This window comes from Lycium barbarum, chromosome 7, assembly GCF_019175385.1.
Source record: "Lycium barbarum isolate Lr01 chromosome 7, ASM1917538v2, whole genome shotgun sequence".
NCBI lineage: Eukaryota > Viridiplantae > Streptophyta > Magnoliopsida > Solanales > Solanaceae > Lycium > Lycium barbarum.
In genome coordinates this window covers 92,615,271-92,634,137 of record NC_083343.1, presented here as the reverse complement: position 1 = coordinate 92,634,137, position 18,867 = coordinate 92,615,271, and positions in this window count along the sequence as shown.

The window sequence follows — 18,867 nt, the reverse complement described above, 5'->3', positions numbered from 1 at the left end:
AAACCTTGAGACATCTACTCAAAACCTACGACGAAGAGGAGAAATTGAGTGCCTCAGGTAAGAATCTGGTTGAAAGCATTAGTTTGACTTGAATTTATTACTATGAAATATCTCTATTGCCACTGATTATTATTATTATTATTATTATTATTATTATTATTATTATTATTATTATTATTATTATTATTATTATTATTATTATTATTATTATATTTGCTACTAGAATGAAGTTAATACCTAATATTAATCGGAAACAAATTGCTGGTGCTTGGTTCCTTTAAGTTGGGAAATAAATTTGTAGATATCTATTATGGTTTAATGATGACCAAATGATTAGAATGGATGTATTTAAATGAAAAAGTTTGGCTGCCATAATATTTGATGTAGAGAAATCACTGGGCATTGAACGTATATATGCCCAGTTTATAAATTTCATTTCTTTTGGACTAATTTAGTGACCAAATCCACAGTACTCCTCATGTTTCCTCTAAATGGGTATGACTTAATGTTAAAAAGGATCTACGGAAACAGAATGGATGCTGGTTTTTTTTTTTCGTTTTTTTTTTTGTTGACGTTTTCTATAGCAAGTCTAGGAAAAATGAAGGGGTTATACGCATCAGGTCATTTAAGCATTAGGATAATTATGTCTGTTGGTTTAGTAAGAAACTGTTGTTGAAACAAATTGTTTGTGCTTTGTTAGCGGCATTAAGAGAGCAAATGGATTGATAATTGGTTTATTTGCTTAGTAATTTTGCTTGCCCGATTGTGGATAAATAGAGGTAGAAGGTTGGTTTGTTTATGGAATGGAACGAGAAAGTAGAGTAAAAGTCTGCTAATGTGAAATTTTAGAACTACGAGAAGATCAGGAACATTCAGAGACGCTCAGGAAAGGAAAGACGACTTTGTGAGTTCGTTGGCTCGACTTTGAGGCAGGTTACGGTTTACCTTATGGTGAGACTTCGATTAGCGAAGCGTATGTTTAGATGATATTGTTGGAGAATGCATGTAAGCCTTCGGGTGCGAAGTTGGGATGGATATTGTCTTAGGTTGAGCCTTGTTGCATGATTTGGGGGCTAGCCACCTTGTTGTATGATTTGGGGGCTAGCCACCTCGTTGTGTTGCTAACTCATCTTGATCTATTTACTTGTTGGCTCGTAGACACGTTGACATATTGGTAATTGTGACTAGTGATCGATCATGGCCATGATATTGCGGTACTTTACTTGATTGATATTGAGATGAGAATGGTGATTCCATTATGGCTTATTGCTGATATTACTTGTATGCTATGTGTGGTACCGTTTTGGATTGATTTGGTTGTTAACATTACATTTCATCATACTCATATGCATTTCCATGATACATTGATCTATGCATGGTTATGGCGCTAATGATAATATGTGAGAGAGTGTAGCCTCCGAGGTCTTTGCCGGAGAACGTAAAAGAGAGATGAGTGTTTGTTGCCCGAGGTTTCTTGCGGGGAACGATGGAGTGTCTGATGCCCGAGGTCTTTGTCGGGACCGTGAGAGTGTGCTCGTGATCCGAGGTTATATTCTGGAGTGAGTGGTACATGGACTTCGCGAGTCCCCCATGGGTCATGATCGCCGAGACGTGGAGTTACTCCGTCCGGGACATGTTGTACATAGCTGCATATGCATTACATTCATCCTACATACATTATTGCATTGCATTGTATTTGGTTCCTGTTGATTGTTGTGATACTACTGTGATGTACTGATTCAGATTGATTATACTGAGACTTGGCACAATTGAGTTTAGATGCTATAACATAAAAGATGACTTGTTCTGTGGATATGGATTCATGTTGACTTGTACTTGTTGGTTTATGTGTTTATCTTGCTTGTTGTCTTTATATATGTTAGTTAGTCTTAGTCGGCCTATGATACCTACCAGTACTTGTTGTTTGTACTGACCTGCATTTGCTGCATTCTTTTATGAATGCAGAGTACCAGTTGAGATCGACTTCTACTCTTCTTGGATATATTCGAGGATTGCTGATTCGAGTCCTTCAGGGTGAGCATGAGGACGTTCGCTGCCCGAAGACTCTTTTTATCATTATGTCTTTATTTTCATTCTGAGACATGATCGTTGAGGCTACTATGTATTATTATGATTCAGACTTGTAGTATTTAGTTAGATGTTCTTGTATGACCAGACCAGATACTGGGGTGGATTTCATTTACTTCTGCATTTTTTTTTATATTATGATTGTGAGACTTACGCTATTTTACTTCTTTCGCTATTTTCTCTTATTTGTGAATGTTGAGTTAAGGGTTCGCCTACCGACTTGAAAAAGGTAGGTGCCCGCATGACCTAGGCAAAAATGGGTCGTGACACATATATGAGCAAATCCTACAGACATCTGATCCTTCAAGGAGCATGTTAGAATAGCAGCATATGAGATATCATAAGGTTAACCAAGTTCAGAAGGTGAACCTAATTGTATTTGGTTCCTTAGGATTTTTAATGTCATCAAAACATATCATTTCTTATTAATTTCCCCCTTTTTGATGATGAAAAAGCGACATCCTTTGTATTCCCCTTAAGGACCAGATCCCTTACCCAGATACCCCATTTGTTCCCCTGAGACTCAAACCTCGAGATACATAGTAGTATTCTGGTTCTTTGAGTAAGGTTTGTCAAATCATCAAAACATGTCATGACATATCAATTTCCCCCTTTTTGATGATGATAAACTGTCACGACCCGACTAGGGGCCGTGACAGATACCCGGGGCTAACCACTGAGCATCACTCATTCTATTACTTATCATACTCATTAAGCGTACATTTATTAATATTCATATACTCATAATCATAGGAAAACCATTTTTCATTTGGAAACATAATTACTTTTATATACATAAGCCCTTCGGCTATTAAAATAATACATATAGATACAATAACAACATCGTGAGACCATACTACCCACACATGCGTATCTACGAGCCTCTACTAGAGTACTAGACATATGGACGGGACAAGACCCCGTCGTGCCCAAAATACATATATGTATATATACACAAAAGAATCAACCAAATAGCACCTTCGGAATAATGGAGTGCTCCTGTAAATCTGCTGATAGCTCCTATAGGTCTGCACCGTCACCCTGTCTACCTGTGGGCATGAACATAGCGTCCAAAGAAAACGGACGTCAGTACAAACATTGTACTGAGTATGTAAGACATGAATGAAATGAACATAATAGAAGAATCATAAGACATAGGATGAAGATATAACCTGCGTGACTTTTATGGGTGGATACATTTCATACATATATCATATATATAATTATAGTACATGTATCATCATAGCGCATACATCATCGTATCATATAAATCATCATCGTTAACCCGCGTCCGGGTAACCATCATATGCCGCCCACTAGGTGATCATGCCCGGCCCTCTAGGCTCGGTGTAAACATAACAGCCCGTCGTAGCGGTGACATGCCCGACCATTTAGGCACGGTGGAATCGTATGTAGCCTGCCTTAGCGGTGACATGCCCGGCCAATTAGGCACGGTGGAACTGTATCGTCATACAATCAATCATATACTCATCATTATTACTCATCTGATAGGCATATCAGAATCTTATCATAACATAACATCATCATACATTCATCATTAATCCTACATTAGAACTTGGAGGTAAAAATGGCTATGTCGAGGTGACATAAGGTCGTGAACCCCCGACTACGTTATGGAGTGATCATAATCGTCATGTCTTACCTTGGAGGAACTAGCATTTTAAGGTGAGTGTGCACAAGGAAAATCATCAATGAAACTATACTTAGGATCGTTAGCTTCATGGACATCTTATATTACTCTAGGATTCTTCATGCTTACTTTCATCATCATCATTATCATGCTCATATCGTGTCTCCTTCCTTTATCATGTGCATACGTAGCTTTCTATAGTCATGGATTCATAATTTCCGTTATTTAGGAAGATTTTTGAAATTAAGGAAGATTCATGCCTTAGAAGGAAAGGTTTAGCCTTACATACCTCTTTCGTTTAGCTAGTCTATCGTTTGATCGTTCTTCTTCGTTGCTCGCGTTTCTACCTTCAAGAAAGTTCATACTCATATTTGATAGTCGATAACATAAGCGCGTTTGAACTAAGCTAGAGAAATTTGAGCAACATCTCCTTTATTTATACTACTTTCTCCATATCATATATCAACTCCCAAATGTCAATAAAAACATTCATAATATCATCATCAATAACTTTTATCAAATTCATCATTATCCAATCCCTACAATTTCCTCTCAAGGTCATCCATAATCATGATCATAGCACAACATTACATTCATTCTCATCTAATGCTTCTATCATGCTCTTTACATCATTCATAACGTGATTACACTCATAACATATCAATATTCATGATTCATTCCAAGCTACCACTCAAAATTTACACTATTCCCACTTTCATGACCCATTTCCTATACCCTTCCACAATCCAAGTGTTTCAACTTTTCAACACCTTAAATAACATGTAAATACCATGAAACTTACCTTTGATAGTGTGGGAATGAGCTTTAAGTGGAAATACTTCACTTGAGCAAAACCCTAGTTCCACTTCCCATGGAATTTCTTGACTTGGATGAACTTTGATGTGTTTCTCACACTTAGTTTTGTTGATTTGATGAAGTTGATCATCAATTTCTCATGAGTTCTTATATATGGAGTGTGTGGAAGGTTCTAGAGAATTCTTGAGTTGTGTAGAAGAAAAATGAAATGAAATAAATGTGTTGAGGTCCTTATATCAACTTTTAAAAATCTGTCCCGATGAAATTATACGGACACTTATACGGTCCGTATAAATTTATACGGTCCGTATAAGTGACCGTGAAACTGCTTCAGCAATCATCCCTTTCTGTGTCAATTTGACAGCACATTATACGGTCCGTATAAGTGACCGTATAATCCCATCAGTGAGGGACCTTCACTGTGATGGTTCTACGGACCATTATACGGACCGTATAATCGGTCGTATAATCTACCTCTTCTCTGATTTTGGTTCTCGTCACTTCGTTTGACCTCAAATCCTTATGAAACCTTCTTGATACTTGTTTAACACCTCGTTAACAATCTAAGGGATATTATAACTCTTCTCCAAAACATTATTAAGCCATCATTAATTCGATACTCATAAATTCTGCCCGGTACACAACATATATCTTGTTTTCCTTAACAACTTTCGTCTCTTACCTCAAATGTCTTTGAAATTTTATTTAGAATCATCAAATGTCATCTCTTATTTATTAAAACATCGTATACGTGGTGCCCTTCGTTAGTCTACTCACTGTATGTTAACGAATGTTTTTTTCCGGGGTGTAACATTCTCCCCCCCCCCCCCCTCCCCTTTTGGAACATTCGTCCTCGAAAGTTAGGCACTCAGGAATTCTATGAAAATTTTGCCACAGTTTCCCCTATAATATGACACTACCATCCTGTCACAACAACCCATAATAACATTTCCTCACAGGGCTACAACAATATAAGTTGGCCACACACGACCCCTATGCATAAAAAAAAGCATTCATACCTCATAATCTTGGTGTCTCATCGTGGATTTCTTCTGAGGACTGAAATAAATGCGGGTATTTGGATTTCATACTCTCTTCTGCTTCCCAAGTCATTTATTCTCTGTGGTTATTTCTCCATAAGACTTTAACTGAGGCCACTTCCTTATTTCGAAGTCTTCGTACTTGCCTGTCTAATATGGCAATGGGCACTTCTTTATAGACTAGCTTCTCTGTCACTTGAACATCATCTATTGGGAAAATTCTCGTAGGATCTCCAACACACTTGCAGAGTATTGAGACATAAAAAACTGGATGGACCGATTCAAGTTCTGGAGGCAAGTCCAATTCGTAGGCTACTTGGCCCACCTTGCGGATAATTTTATAGGGTTCAATGTATCGAGGACTTAATTTCCCTTTCTTGCCAAATCTCATCACCCCTTTCATTGGCAGTCATCAATTTGAAATTCTAAGTCTCGCCGGCAGTTGTCCGCATAAGATTTTTAGCGACTTTGGGCTGTCAACAATCGATCTCGGATCATCTTGACTTTTTCTACTGCTTGTTGAATCAACTCAGGGCCCATTAGCTGTACTTCTCCTATTTCAAACCATCCAATTGGGGACCTATACTTCCTTCCATACAAAGCTTCATACGGAGCCATTTGGATACTGAAATGATAGCTATTGTTGTGTGCAAACTCGATTAGAGGTAAGTGGTCATCCCAACTACCACCGAAATCTAGTACACATGCTCGTAGCATCTCCTCCAAGGTCTGAATAGTACGTTCGGCTTGCCTATCAGTTTGCGGATGGAATGCCGTGCTGAGCTTCAATTGAGTACCTAGACCTTCTTGGAAGATTTCCAGAACTTGGATGTAAATTGCGCCCCTCTATCTGTGATAATGGATATTGGAATACCATGGAGTCACACAGTCTCCTTAAGATACAACCTCGCATAATCTTCCACTGAGTATGTGGTTCTGACTGGAAAAAAATGAGATGCTTTCGTGATTCTGTCCACAATCACCCATATGGAATCATACTTGCCTCGGGAACGAGGTAACCCCACAATAAAATCCATATTTATCATTTCCCACTTCCAAGTAGGGATTTTCATTGCTTGCAATAATCCTCCTGGCTTTTGATGTTCGATTTTCACTTGCTGGCAATTTGGTCATTGAGCTACAAATTCTGCTATGTCTCTCTTCATGTCATCCCACCAGTATATCAACTTAATATCATGATACATCTTTGTTGCACCTGGGTGAATAGAATACCGAGAATAATGGGCTTCTTCTAGAATTCGACGACGCAATTCTGCAACATTCGGAAAACATAGCCTACCTCGGTATCTAAGAATTCCATCCATAGAAATTCCAAATGGAGACTTCTCTTTTTCATGAAATGTGTCTCTGTAATGGCACAAATGAGGATCTTCATACTGACGCTCTTTCACTTCCATATTCAGGGGCGAAACTGTGGGATCATTAATATTGATTCCTGCAATACCTGAATCAATTAAACGTACTCCAAGATTAGCTAACTGGTGGAGCTCATGAATCATCTCTTTCTTTTCCAGAGGAACTTCACACAGGCTGCCCCTTGATCGGCGGCTAAGCGCATCAGCTACTACATTTGCCTTCCCGGGGTGGTATAAATTGCTCACATCATAATCTTTCAATAATTCTAACCACCGCCTCTGCCGCAGATTCAACTCCTTCTGTTTGAAAATGTATTGAAGACTCTTGTGATCTGTATAGATATCAACATGCACACCATACAAGTAATGTCTCCACATTTTTAATGCATGAATAACTGCAGCCAATTCGAGATCGTGAGTTGGGTAGTTCTTTTCATGTTTCTGCAGCTGTCTCGAAGCATAAGCAATGACTTTACCGTGCTACATTAAGACACATCCTATCCCAACACCGGAAGCATCACAGTATACAACGTAACCATCTGTCCCTTCTAGGAGTGTCAAGACTGGGGCTGAGGTTAGTTTGTCCTTCAACTCTTGGAAACTACGTTCACAAGCATCATTCCATTGAAATTTAATTGACTTTTGGGTTAGCTTCGTCAATGGGGCTGAAATAGAGGAAAATCCCTCTACGAACCTTCTATAGTACCCTGCCAATCCCAGAAAACTACGGAATTCTGTAGGCGTCGTAGGCCTTGGCCAAGTCTTCACGGCTTCAATTTTCTGAGTATCAACTCGAATACCATCATCCGAAATAACATGACCCAGAAATGTCACAGAGTTCAGCCAAAACTCGCACTTTGAAAATTTTTCATATAATTCTCGGGTTCGAAGAATTGCAAGAACAATACGTAAATGATCTGCATGTTCTGATTCCGTGCGAGAGTATACCATAATATCGTCAATGAATACTATCACGAATACGTCCAAGAGAGGCCTGAATACATTATTCATTAAATTCATGAACACTGTCGGAGCATTAGTTAACCCGAACGACATCACCCGGAATTCATAATGGCTATATCTCGTTCTGAAAGCTGTTTTGGGAATATCTTCTTCCTTAACTCTCACTTGGTGATAACCTGACCTCAAGTCTATTTTGGAAAACCACTTGGCACCCTGTAGTTGATCAAATAAATCATCAATTCTCGGAAGAGGATATTTGTTCTTTATCGTCACCTTATTCAACTGCCTATAGTCGATGCACATTCGTAGGGAGCCATCTTTCTTTCTTACAAATAGGATAGGTGCTCCCCACGGTGATAAACTAGGTCTAATAAACCCCTTCTCAAGCAAATTTTTCAACCGTGCCTTTAGCTCTTTCAATTCTGCCAGAGCCATTCGGTAAGGAGGAATAGAGATAGGCTTAGTGTCCAGCAACACATCAATAGCGAAATAAATCTCTCTTTCCAGAGGAAGACCTGGAAGTTCATCTGAAAATACGTCCGGGAATTCATTCACTACCGGAACGGATTGGAAAGTTGGTGACTTTGCTTCGGTATCATGAACTCGGACTAAGTGATAAATATAGCCCTTAGCTATCATCTTTCTTGCCTTAAGGTAGGAAATAAACCTACCTTTTGAGAGGCTATATTACCCTTCCATTCAAGCACGGGCTCTCCCGGAAATTAAAATCGAACTACTTTCATTCGGCAATCAACACTAGCATAACATGAGGCCAACCAATCCATACCCATAATCACATCGAGATCTAACATTTCCAGCTCAATTAAATCAACTTTAGTCTGACAATCACATATCACAATTACACAATTTTTATACACTTTTCTAGCTATCACGGGATCACCAACCGGAGTAGATACCTCAAAAGGTTTTATTGGCTCAGGTTTCACCCCAATACGACCAGCAACATACGGAGTAATATAAGATAGGGTAGAACCCGGATCTATCAATGCATACACATCATGGGAAAATACTGATAATGTACCTGTAACCACATCTGGGGAGGACTCAAGATCCTGTCGTCCAGCTAAAGCATACATACGGGGCTGAGTGGCACCTGAAGTAGATGCTCTCCCTCTGCCTCTACCTCGACCTGCTGAAATCGGGGGAGTCTGTCCTACCGAGCGCACCGAAGAAGAACCAGCCGCTGATCCTGTGGGCTGAACCCCAACTCTACCATACCTCGAGGGAAAATCTCGCATCAAGTGCCTAGTCTGTCCACAAATATAGCAAGCATTTGTGCCCTGGCGACACAGCCCTGAATGTAATTTACCGCACTGACTACATCGCGGCACTGGTGGTCTCCTCTGACTATGATCACCTCTAAACTGAGAACCTGAAGCTCTCGAACTCTGACCCTGTCCTGAAGGAAAGGAGCGATCAAATATCCTATCTTCAAATCGTAGAGGTGCACTAGTCGCCGACTGGCCTGAATGTCTGGGATAGTTCTGCCTCGATCCCCCTCTATAATCACTACCTGCCCCCATAGATCTGGCTCTCTTGCTTTGCCTTCCATCAGTATCACGATCACCCCTTTGTGGATATTGTTGTCCTTCTAAATTATGGGCATGGGCTTGAATTCGGGAAATATCCATCCTATCTTGTAACGAAGCCGTCAAATAATCCTTGAACAAATGTGGCCCTAAGCCACTCACAAATCGATGCACTCTATCTCCCATGTCGTCCACCATAGTCGGGGCGTATCTAGCCAATGAATTAAACTGAAGGCTATACTCCCGGGCACTCATATTTCCTTGCTTTAGATTTAAGAACCTATCCGCTCTAGCTCAGCGGACCTCGGTTGGAAAATAATGGCGGATGAAGGCATCTACAAATTCTTGCCAAACGGGAGGAGGTGCATCCTCTTTTCTTGATGATAGCCAATTATTGTACCATAATACCGCCACATCTCGGAGTCTATAAGATGCCAACTCCACAGATTCAGTTTCGGAGGCATGAATAATCTTCAACGTCCTTAACATTTCATCAATAAAACTTTGCTGGTCTTCATTCTGCTTCGACCCAAAAAATTTCGAAGGATTCAAACTCATGAAATCACGGGCTCTGGTACTAGCTGCCCGATCACTTGGACCCGCATTCTGCGGCTGTGCCTGGGCAGCAACTAACTGCGTCAATAGATGAATAGACTCGGTCACTTGTTGACCCGAAACAACCGGTGGAGGAACTGGAGCTGAAGCTCCTCCTTGTTCTTCTACATTGGCGGGGTAGAGGAAGTATTAGATGGGGCCTCATTATGTGACTCGCCCTCTTCTACCTTCATTGGCGACTCTCTTTCTACCTGCCTTTTCATCATAGTCTTGCCCTTCTGGGCAGCTGTAACTTTTCCCTTTGGCGGCATTTCTAAAATCATAGCACATTAATAAGAAGAGAAAATCTTATAACACCGCTCTATCGCACGATCTCTTAAGATGAAAGTTGGTCATTTTTCCTAAATGCCCTGTAGCCTCCTGTTTATTAGTGTGGCGCGCAACACACCATAAACAAGACTCTACTAGACACGGCTCGTAGACACTTCCTAGGACTGAACTGCTCTGATACCACTTTTGTCACGACCCGACTAGGGGCCGTGACGGATACCCAGGGCTAACCACCGAGCACCACTCATTCTTTTACTTATCATACTCATTAAGCATACATTTATTAATATTCATATACTTATAATCAAAGGAAAACCATTTTTCATTTGGAAACAGAATTACTTTTATATACATAAGCCCTTCGGCTATCAAAATAATACATATAGATACAATAGCAACATCGTGAGACCGTACTACCCACACATGCGTATCTATGATCCTCTGCTAGATTACTAGACATATGGACGGGACAAGACCCCGTTGTGCCCAAAATACATATATGTATATATACACAAAAGAAACAACCAACTAGCACCTCCGGAATAATGGAGTGCTCCTGTAAATTTGCTGATAGCTCCTATAGGTCTGCACCGTCTCCCTGTCTACCTCTGGGCATGAACACAGCGTCCAAAGAAAATGGACGTCAGTACGAAGATTGTACTGAGTATGTAAGACATGAATGAAATGAACATAACAGAAGAATCATAAGACATAGGATAAAGATATAACCTGCTTGACTTTTATGGGTGGATACATTTCATACATATATCATATATATAACTATAGTACATATATCATCATAGCGCATACATCATCGTATCATATAAATCATCATCGTTAACCCGCGTCCGAGTAACCATCATATGCCGCCCACTAGTGGTGATCATGCCCGGCCCTCTAGGCTTGGTGTAAACATAGCAACCCACCTTAGCGGTGACATGCCTGGCCATTTAGGCACGGTGGAATCGTATGCAGCCCGCCTTCACGGTGACATGCCCGACCAATTAGGCACTGTGGAACCGTATCGTCATACAATCAATCATATACTCATCATTATTACTCATCTCATAGGCATATCAGAATCTTATCATAACTTAACATCATCATAAATTCATCATTAATCCTACATTAGAACTTGGAGGTAACAATGGCTATGTCGAGGTGACATAAGGTCGTGACCCCGACTACGTTATGGAGTGATCATAATCGTCATGTCTCACCTTGGAGGAACTAGCATTTTAAGGTGAGTGTGCACAAAGAAAATCATCAATGAAACTATACTTAGGATCGTTAGCTTCATGGACATCTTATATTACTCTAGAATTCTTCATGCTTACTTTCATCATCATCGTTATCATGCTCATATCGTGTCTCCTTCCTTTATCGTGTGCATAAGTAGCTTTCTATAGTCATGGACTCATAATTTTCGTTATTTAGGAAGATTGTGGAAAATAAGGAAGATCATGCCTTAGACGGAAAGGTTTAGCCTTACATACCTCTTTCGTTTAGCTAGTGTATCGTTTGATCGTTCTTCTTCGTTGCTCGCGTTTCTACCTTCAAGAAAGTTCATACTCATATTAGATAGTCGATAACATAAGCGCGTTTGAACTAAGCTAGAGAAATTTGAGCAGCATCTCCTTTATTTATACTACTTTCTCCATATCATATATCAACTCCCAAACGTCAATAACAACATTCATAATATCATCATCAATAACTTTTATCAAATTCATCATTATCCAATCTCTACAATTTTCTCTCAAGCTCATCCATAATCATGATCATAGCACAACATTACATTCATTCTCATCTAATGCTTCTATCATGCTCTTGACATCATTCATAACGTGATTACACTCATAACATATCAATATTCATGATTCATTCCAAGTTACTACTCAAAATTTACACTATTCCCACTTTCATGACCCATTTCCTATACCCTTCCACAATCCAAGTGTTTCAACTTTTCAACACCTTAAATAACATGTAAATACCATGAAACTTGCCTTTGATAGTGTGGGAATGAGCTTTAAGTGGAAATACTTCACTTGAGCAAAACCCTAGTTCCACTTCCCATGGAATTTCTTGACTTGGATGCACTTTGATGTGTTTCTCACACTTAGTTTTGTTGATTTGATGAAGTTGATCATCAATTTCTCATGAGTTCTTATATATGGAGTGTGTGGAAGGTTCTAGAGAATTCTTGAGTTGTGTAGAAGAAAAATGAAATGAAATAAATGTGTTGAGGTCTTACATCAACTTTTAAAAATCTGTCCCGACGAAATTATACGGACATTTATACGGTCCGTATAAATTTATACGGTCCGTATAAGTGACCGTGAAACTGCTTCAGCAATCATCCCTTTCTGTGTCAATTTGACGGCACATTATATGGTCCGTATAATTTTATATGGTCCATATAAGTGACCGTATAATCCCATCAGTGAGGGACCTTCACTGTGATGGTTCTGCGGACCATTATACGGACCTTATAATCGATCGTATAATCTACCTCTTCTTTGATTTTGGTTCTCGTCAGTTCGTTTGACCTCAAATCCTTATGAAACCTTCTTGATACTTGTTTAGCACCTCGTTAACAATCTAAGGGATATTATAACTCTTCTCCAGAACATTATTAAGCCATCATTAATTCGATACTCATAAATTCTGCCCGGTACACAATATATATCTTGTTTTTCTTAACAACTTTCGTCTCTTACCTCAAATGTCTTTGAAATCTTATTTAGAATCATCAAATGTCATCTCTTATTTATTAAAACATCGTATACGTCGCGCCCTTCGTTAGTCTACTCACTGTATGTTAACGATTTTTTTTTCCGTGGTGTAACATAAACTCATAGACAAAGTTCCTCCTGAGAACCAGATTCCCGTTCCCCCTGTAGATTAGACCTTCACTTGCCAAGCTTGCAGTCCTCTTTCCCTTTTTCATCGTTCCCTCTATCTTCCGCACATGTCTCCCCCACATATATCTAATAGTTTTTTGAGACTGTGAGATATATAGAGAGGCCATATTGAGGACCGAGTTTCTCTTTCTGGTTTCATCAAGTTTGGCAGTCATCAAAACATATAGTCATTTTCCCCCTTTTTGATGATGACAAACTTAGAGACTCTATTTATATACTGCTATCGCTTATTCTTCCTCCTTTTCTATAGTCTACCTTTCCCACCTCTTTGTTTTCTTCCCCCTTTTGGTATCATTGAAAAGAGTTATATAAGTAGAACAAGCCAAAAAGAAGTTCAGTATCATTAACTCATGGCCACTAGGCAACACAACATAAGCAACAACAGTAACAACAAGTTTTAAGATCATTGCACAAATCAGAGTAGTTACCCAAATTAGATTAAGCATATCAAAAACATAGTAGTCTTAGTCAGTACAAAATATGAGGCTTAAACTTCCATGAGTGCCATAGTCATTAAGCGATAGAATACAAAGGGACAAATATTCAAGGGGACTAGGAGGGGTTCAAGAACTAAAGAAGAGTGGGGCTAGATAAAAGATTCTGCTAGCTCTTATCATTTTCAGTCTTTACCTGAGAGTCGGCTTTCTTTGCAGCATCACTGAGACCTGTTCGCCTTGTCTTCTTGAGCATTTTCATTTCTCCATAATTACCACATCATCCTTAATGTAATATCGTGCACAACGGGAAATCAGACGTGCATAATAGGCTGGTGGAAACATGGAGACTGAACGTGTGCACCTTGCATATGTAGCATAGCCAATTTGTAGCTGCGCATCCGTTCTCATCAACCAGTACATGGTAATGAGCTGGAGGGCTGGTACCTTGGATTTTAGCATGGCTATACCAGTAAACATCAGGCTCCATAATGTGGCATATCTTGGTTTCCATCATAGTACCTGGCAAGGTGTTTCCATCCTTGTCTTTCATGTTAGGATCATTGTGATTTTTGCAGGGAGCAGATGTGTATGATGTCTCTTCTGCACTACCACAAGGGTTACTCGTGACAGATACCCTTCTTCCAATAGATTGCATGCCTTGCGGATTGCATCCATTTCTTCCCTAATAGGTTTCTCCCCCTTCATCAGTTTAGTGATTAGATTTTACTAAGTTCCTTCACCGCTTTATTTTGCCTTCAAGACCTCTACAAACCCCTTAACAATTTCAATTCCACTTTTTATGATATTAGATCTGTTTCTTTCCCCCTCATTTAGAGACATCAAGGAGAAGTTCTACACAGGGCTCATAAAGTCCTTTATCTGTTCTAGAATGATTGATGAAAGTGGGGCTTGCCAGAGTCAGACTATTTTTGGGATCTGGTAGTGATATGGTGGGGTTTAGATTCTGGAGAGTGAGGAAGGACGATTCATATTTAAGATATGGTAATTTTTTTGGCAAGATTTGAAGAAGGAAAGGTTTTCTTTTGAAGTACGAAGAGGTTCAGGATAGACATATATTTAAAGGGCTTAATTTGGAATAAGAAGCAGAAGAGTCTTAATAATGTGTCATTCTAGACAGTTCGAGACATATTAAGCACTGAAGAGACTACTAACCTGAGTTATAGGGACCAAGTCCCTTGACAATTTTGATGACAAGGCAAGAGTTTTAAGATGTGCAATGTCACTTATGCTTATGCTGTCCTGACCCTGCCACGCGTGTGTACCTCTAACGGTACAAGAGTGAGTTAGATTCCACCGAAAAACACCTTTTAACATTGTACCTTTCCTCTTAACATAGCCAAGCATGAGGAAATTTTGAGGAAAGGCAACAAGTTGATCTCGATTAAACCATCTCCTATCGATTTCTTCCAAAGTGCTTCCTGTTGAGCGTCATTTCAAAAGAACACACCCCTACTTGAAAGTCCTTGAATGAGGAGAATCATCCATTCTCTCAGTTATATGCTTCGAGCAATCTCCTTTCATGTAACTTTTTGATTGCCTCTTCTCACTCAAGCCTGCAACCAGATTCACTCATTTGATCTTAGAACCCAAGGTATCTTGGGTCTTATACAATGATAGAACAAGTGAGTTTAAGCTTCTTTTTGTCCATGCAGGCAGGACCTTCTTCTTTCTCTAGAAACTGAGTCGGTCAACTCTTGGCTTCTTCTCAATCTTTTGACCAGTCCCAGATCCAGCTTTGCAACTTTTCATAGGAATATAAGGTCCATCACAAATGATGTCCCACAGCTTAGATCCTTAGCCATGAAAAGTTATGCCTTCTTCCCTTCCACCATCCATGATATTCTCTGTTGGATCTTGGTGGTCTTGTGATAGATTCTCTTTTCTCTAGATTTGGTGAAATAGCTGTGATGGAGATAATTTCTAGGTGTTAACCTTTTAGAAAGAACCTACTTTGATACCAATTGTTAGAGGCTATGCGTCCACCAAACAGTATATAGAGGGACCTGGTTGTGTACCAGTTCCCTTATGCAGTGCAGTACGAGAATCAACACAAGATTTTTACGTAGAAAACTCCTTGCTCAAGGGATTAGAAACCACTACCTACCCCAGTAGGATTTCAATTCCACTAACCGAGCAAACTGAGGTTACAACTCTATTGCAAGCTACAAGTTAACTCCTATAACCCTTTACCTATAAAATAACGCTTATGCAACCCTCCCACTTGACTACCCCTAGCGAAGCACACTAATACCCCTAGAGTACTCTAGCCTAGTGTACCACTCAAAGTTCTTGTGAAGACACTCTTCCAACAAGCAACCTTTGAGAATTCAACTAATATGCCTAGACTAACTCTAGCCTAGCGACCACTCAAAGGAACCTTTTGAGAATTCACCACAGTGACTAACACTAGCCACCCATACCCTAATACAACTAAGCTAACTCTAGCCTAGTGTACCACTCAAAGGCTTGAGAAAACACACTTCCAACAAGCAATCTTTGAGACTTCAAAACACCTACAATAAATTTCTTTTTTATGGAAGAGTAAGCTTACAGTTTAAGCACAAAAGAACAAAGACTCAACAACCTAAGGACCTAAAGCATCTTTAGTTCTGGATCTGGTCCTTCGGGTTGCTGAGGCTCTATTCTTAAGGAACACCTTGAAAGGTGGATACTTGCACTTAGGATGGAGCAATTTTCGGATTGTGCAAGAATAAGTTTTCTCTTGGAAGATGATGTCTTTATATGCGCCGGGGGGGGGGGGGGGGGGGGGGGGAGTACAAGTGATCACTTATGAAATCTGAACCGTGAATTAATCGGCTTTGCTGAGGTGTAACTATACAGCTGCATTGTACTTTTTCAGCAGAATACTTTACATCTATGGATTTGGACTTCCAATGCTTCAGTGACTAGGACCTTTATCTGGAGGAACCTGGTCCCTCATCTGTTCTTTGAGCAAGTTGTAAGTACTGGCTACACTTTCAGTAGCTTTATAGCTGCGTCGTTGGCTGAGCAGGCTGGAAACCTGATCCCATCTGGTCTTTCTGAATCAACATATCTGGTCTCTCATATATGAGCAAATCCTGCAGGCATTTGATCTTTCAAAGAGCATGTTAGAATAGCAGCATATGAGATATCATAAGGTTAACTAAGTTTAGACAGGTGAACCTAATTGTATCTGGTTCCTTAGGGTTTGTCATGTCATCAAAACATATCATTTCTTATCAGAACTCATATCTATCCTTTTCTTGGAGGAGAAATTTTACACTTCTATAAATTGAGGATCTTTCTCATACATAACACACAAAAAAAAGAGCATCCACAATGTAGTTATTAAAGAGTTTTGTTTAGGAGGAGATTTTTTCTCTGAAAAGGTTTTATGCTTTTATATTAGTTTTTCATATGTAGATCAATTGATCAAAACTAAAAACTATTAGAATATTACGTTTTTTTAGTGCATATTTCTTTGTTGTATGATTTATCGTCATTCAAGATTTGCAATCGATAGCTTCTGCATGAAGCCCTGATTATTTCGATCCAACAAAGATATACAGAAGAATTAAATGTTAATAAAAAACATGACATATACTCACTGTTAACATTCACTTTTCGATTATTCAGGCATTGGGAGTCAGCCAACTTGTTTTAAAGAATAAACTGTTAAATCTCTAAAAGAATGTTCGTACATCACAACTCACAAGCTGAGGATGAATCTGAATTTGTACGAAGTTCTTTTGCTTCTTTACTGCCATTATCTAAGAAAAAATGATTTTCAAGACATTTTCACTAACCAAACATGGAAAAATTGAATTTTGTTTTTCAAGAAAATGTTATAAGGGTGGGGAGGGAGGTGGTGGGGGTGGGGGTAAAAGGGGGTGGTTAAGTGGTGGGGTGGGGGTGGGGTTAGGGTGGGTGGTGTATGGGGTGGGGAGTGTGGGTTCAGGGGTGGCGGGGTGTGGAAAGGTCGAAGGGTGTCATTTTAGGTGAAATTTTCGTATTATAAGTGTGTATACCACTGTTGACACAACTTTACACAAGTTGAAGGATGTTTCCTAAGGTTGTGTGTTCGATCCTGGATAGCAACATATTTATATTTTTTGACACCCCTTAATATGAATCCTGGCTCCGCCATTTGTTGGGGTGTTGGGTGGGTACGAAAGAGACAATGAACTTGCAATGTTATTGGTGGAACTTGTTTTCCCTACTTCTATTAAATAAGCCATTTTCCTCATTTTCAAGTAACCTGTTTTCCAAGAAAAAATGTTTTCCAAGACATTTTGACCAACCAAACATGGAAAAATTGAATTTTTTTTCCAGAAAATGTTTTCCTCCGTGCCAAACACACTCCTACAATCTTTCAACTGGAAAAAATAAACAAACAACTAAATAGAAAGCTATAGCATTGAACTTAAAAACAATACCAAATAGCAAAATGTGTCTACTTTGCCTTTTACCTAATACACCAAAATGACGAATGCCTAGGTAAATATCTGCTCCAAACAACCTTTAATCACTTGCAACTCCATGAAACCACCTATGCAAAATTGAAAGAAAATCAAATTATATAAAAGACCGAATAAAACCCATTATACACAAAGTCAATATCTTCCATTATATAGAGTAATCTAATTAGAATGAATAGCCTTAGTGGACGAATAGCCATCTAGAAACGGCTTGTCAAAGGTGGTATATAATGTTTTATCAGGTAACCATTCAAATTCTTTAATTTAAAATTAAACAAGAAAAGCTTGGTTAATGTACCCATGAAGAGGGAATCAATTCGGTTTCATTGTTTTATCAATTGCTGCTTTTCAAATTCTTCAGTTTTGAGACTCATGATTAGAATTTTTTTTTGAAAGTTTTGAAAAAAAATTGTTTTTTAAAAAGTTTTGAAAAATATTTCTTTTCTGATTTTCTACACCCTTTACCCCTCCCAAATTTTTTACTTCATATTTAATTTACCTTTATAGAAAAATTATAAAAATGGAAAGTTTGCATGGTTAAATTTGGTGTGGGGTGAGTGGTGGTGAGGGATAGTGGATGGTGGTGGGATAAATAAGAAAAAGTTTCCCATTTTTTTTTATAAAAGTTAAATAAAATATATGAAATAGAAAAT